We start from the raw sequence: 4,639 nt of genomic DNA on the forward strand, positions 1-4,639 counted from the left end.
TCATAAGTTTTTATAGTTTCACAAACAAAGGAAATCATGAATCAAGGAAGTTTAAAATACTTTTATGGGTACATCAGAGAAATAGAGAGAGAGAGAGAGAGAGAGAGAGAGAGAGAGAGAGAGAGAGAGAGAGAGAGAGAGAGAGAGGAGAGAGAGAGAGATGATCATATGTGTGGAGCTATTGTGTTCTTCTAAGATGAAATCCTGTGACATTTGGCAGATTTTAGTGGTCTGCTATGCTAATATATTTTAAAAAGGGTTTATCTATTGTCACAAGATTTCAAATGAGTCACAGTGGTGCAAGAAATGACTACTCTAGGGGGCCAGAACTTGGCCCACAATAAGGTAATTAACTTTTGAACCTTCAACATGCCAATCTCTCCACAGTACTGAATTCTAATCCACCACTTGGTCTCTGAAGACACTGAATCACAGCTAGATGCAGCTTCCTTTCTGAATCTGCCATTCACAGTAAGTTGGCTCAGTGAGAAGCAAATGCACTGTGAGTCTGCATTTGGGGCTCTCCTGGTGTTTGAAACATTATCTATTCCCACGCCATTGTCAGCTAACCTATAAGATTCTCTTGGTGCACTCTATCCCCAACAGTGTCTTTATTTCTCTCACAATGTGACAGATACACAGAGAATGATAGTCTTCCCACTAGTTCAGACCTTATACTTCATATCATGCATGGATCAACCTGTCACACCCTTAAAGTCCTCCAGCAAGAGATCACAGATCCTCCTAGTCTGTGCTTTAAGCTGAAGACTTGCTGTTCTAGGGTTTCTAAAACAAAACTGAATGGATCTGGTTTGGATTGGCCGAGCTAGGAAGAGGGGCAGACACTTCACCAAATCACAAAACTAGACGTTTCATCTTAGTTCCTGCCCTAGAATCACAGCAACAGGGATGCTTGATTTTTGTTTTGTTTTGCTTTGTTTTTTGAGACAGGATTTCTCTGTGTAGCTTCAGTGCCTGTCCTGGAAGTAGCTGTTGTAGACTAGGCTAACCTCAGATTCACAGAGATCTGCTTGCCCCTGCCTCCCTAGTGCTGAGATTAAAGGCATGCACCACCACAACCTGGCTAACTCATTTTTTATTAATATGAAGGACCTGACTCAGAAACTTAATTTGCATGATTCTCAATTTTGTTTCATTCCTCATTACTCTTTGCTAGTCATAAGAAATAGTAATTTTCCATGATCCTTCCGCTGAGAAAGTTCTTTCCCTTAATCTTTGCCTAGTTAGTTCCTGACTCTTCAGAACTCAGCTGCCATGGAACTCCCATGCAGTAGTGCATTTTTTTTTATTTCATGGGACGTTGTGACATTTATAATTTTACAAATGTTTTTGAACTTATGATTTGATGTTTGGCCCTCCCACTACTGATCATCATCTTCCAAACTATGAGTAAATAGCAGCAAGAACTAGAGGTTACGTCTTCCAAATATAATGTGGGTGCATGTGAGTACTGGAAACACAATTCAAGTCCTCTCAAAGAAAAGCAAGTACTCTTAACCACTACATAACTCCAGGTCATAAAAAATTTATTGTTAATTATATATCTATGTGTGGGTGTATGCTTATGAATGTGGATGCCTTTGGAGCTCATGATATTGGATCCTATGAAGCTGGTGCTTAGTTTCCACATTCCTTTTCAGCTAACAGTTCTTACTGACAAATCAGGAGGCAATGCAATAGATTTTAATGATAATGGAAACAGAGTCCCAGGAGGCATAGGCTAGAGACCTTGCCATCATTCTTTCATCCATCCATCCATTAATCCATCCATCTATCTATTTATCTATCCATCCAGTCATTCATCCATCCATCCAGCAAGCCATATATCCATTCATCTATCCATTTATCTATCCATCCATCCATTCTACTATTTATCCATCATCTGTCCATCATTCCATCCATCCATCTTCGCATCCATCGATCCATCTACCCATCCATCCATCCATCCATCCATCCATCCATCCATCCATCCACTCATTCTTACTCTGTGAATCAGTATTGTGCTGGGAGAAAAGTATATAGGAGTGTGAAAATCCCATGCTTCACCTGTAAATTTGGTACATAAAAATACAGAGTATGAATTATTAACAATTTATGATTAATTATTGGGAAGGTAAATGAAGTTTTGCTAATATATTTGTGAAACAGAGTATATTAGAATGTCATAATTACTACTCCAGGGGAAGGCACATATATAAGAATATTTGGGCAGCACAAATTCACCTTAATGAAAGGGAAAAAAAGACACAATGTTGAGTGGGTGGATCTAGGAAGCATTGGGAGGGGAAGGAGAATATGATCAAAACATATATAAAATTCTCCAAGGTAGTTCCAGGACAGGCACCAAAAGCTACAGAGAAACCCTCTCTCGAAAATAAAAAAAAAAAATCTCCAAGAACTAACAAAAATAGTTTAAAACAAGAGAAAAAAAGTAAAGAATTTGGTGATTTGTCTTTACTGAACCTGGGCAGACAACACAATGAAACACTTTCTTTGGGAGTCTAAAAACATTGAAGCAAAATTTTATTTTAAAAACTATGATGTAGGAGGTGAAGAGAGGGCTCAGTAGTTAAGAACACTAGTTGCTCCTGCAGGACACCAGGATTTGGTAGCCAGCACCCACATACTAGCTCACCACCACCCTTTAATTCCAGTTCTAGAGGATCTAATAATTTCTGACCTTCTAGTAACCAGCATGCAAATGATATACATGCATACATGTAAGCAAAATGCTCACATGCATTAAATAAAATAAACCTTAAAAAAGATGTAGGTGCTAGACAAATGGCTCTGCAGTTATGAACATGTACAGCTCTTGCATAGGACTAGAGTTTTGTTTCCAGCACCAATATTAGGCAGCTCACAAACTCAGGATCTACAACTCAGGATCCAGGAGATCTGGCATGGGTTCCTGCTTTCACATTCACATACTCACATGCATAGACATAATTATAAATCATTTAAAATATATAAGGTGGCAAGAACACAGCACTTAAATAATTAACAGTATTTGATATCAAATTGTATTTGGTAAGGGCAAGCAAGTACTCTCAGCTAAAAGAGACTTCCTGACTCAGCTTTAGCTGCAAAACCCTTCAGCTCTTAAGAGGTCCTGCCATGAAACACTTAAATGGTGTTGATAAAAGCCCACTGAATGCTTGTTTGTTTACAGCAGTAGCAGGAAAAAAGCTGAGTTGTTTTAAAATGCCGGCTTTGTGAGCCTTCCTGCCAGGGCAAACTCTGACTCTTTGAGGCAGGAGATCAGCTACAGAGAGAGCATTTGAGTGTTGTAGCTTATTTGCTGGCAAGGACCTTGAAATGCTATAGAATTGTAGCAATAAAAACGGCAACAGACACCTCTGCCATGATACTGGAAAGCTAAGGAATGGGCTGGATCCAGTCATCAAAGCCATGGCTTTAGTCCTACTGATATTGCTTGGTAAATTAAAGACTCATGTGGTCAAAAAAGAGACATATACATTATAAGAAAGATTCAAAGTTGAAGAAAACCTCTAAATGAATTACAGTGTGTTAAAAATATATGCAGGCTAAAAGTTAAAGTTTTAAAGTAAAAAACAAAAACAAAAAAGGAAGAAAGAGAATACTAGTAGAAAGAGAGTAGTAATCCCAATAATTGGGAAGCAGAGGGAGATTGAACTCTGAGACTTCAAGGTGTGGTAGGACACACCTTTAATCCCAAAGCCTGGGAGGCAGAGACAGAAGGATCTCTGAGAGTTCAAGGACAGCCTGGTCTACAGAGTTATTCCAGGTCAAAGATGTACAGAAAACCTGTCTCAAAAAGCAAAAAGTAAAAATAAATGAAATAGAGGTTAAAACAAAGCTGCACAAAGATGGAAAATACACAGAGAATCTTGATACTGTATGCTATTATGCTCTCTTTGAATTGTTTGAATGATGAGGAAGGAGCAAGAGATGCCAAAAAGATATTTGTTTATAATGCTGCTAAACTAATCCAAGATAGATATTTTGAAAATACCTTGACTTCAGAATTTGGATCTAAGGACATGACACTTTGGAAAGGAGTTTCTTCTTTTGTTTTCACAGAGGATGAGACCCTGTGGATTGCTTCTATCCCGATATGGTATGATGGACCACACCCTCCTGAAAGGTTGCTGTGAACACCTTCAAAAAATTACTTCACTCGACTACTGACTGAGATGAATCTAGCACACAGGTTAAACCATGAAAGACCTGAATAACAGCACTCCAATACAGCAGGAAGCAGTTTGGAGAGAAAAAACTGTGCCCGTATTCCCAAATATTGCTTCTAAATGGAAAACAGAAAGTAATTAAGGTGGGAGTAAAAATATTCATTACTGTTAGTATATAGCTAGGAGATTTTAATTTCAGAAATGAAATATGAATATAGCTGATGTGTATTATGTATCTTGTTGTTATGCTTTCCTGTCCTAAGTTAAATACCCACATCATATTAGAAAATTTACTAAAGAAAATTCTAGAGTAGGTTATATCTGCAGTGGTAGAAATTAGCTTCTTTTCAAAATCTCTTAAGATTTCAAATTTTTAACTTTTCTAAAACCCAACTGAATTTGCATAAAAATTTTTTAAATGTTCATGGAATTTTCTGTTTGGTTGA

General features: G+C 37.7%; 1 protein-coding gene across 1 annotated transcript in view; it reads left to right on the forward strand.

Moving 5' to 3' along the window:
- The window catches only part of LOC142833851 (amine sulfotransferase-like), a 150,385-nt gene that overhangs the window by 54,398 nt on the left and 91,348 nt on the right, over positions 1-4,639 (forward strand). The gene's annotated exons all lie outside the window — the stretch shown is intronic.

This window comes from Microtus pennsylvanicus, chromosome 1 (assembly GCF_037038515.1).
Source record: "Microtus pennsylvanicus isolate mMicPen1 chromosome 1, mMicPen1.hap1, whole genome shotgun sequence".
Classification (NCBI taxonomy): Eukaryota; Metazoa; Chordata; class Mammalia; order Rodentia; family Cricetidae; genus Microtus; species Microtus pennsylvanicus.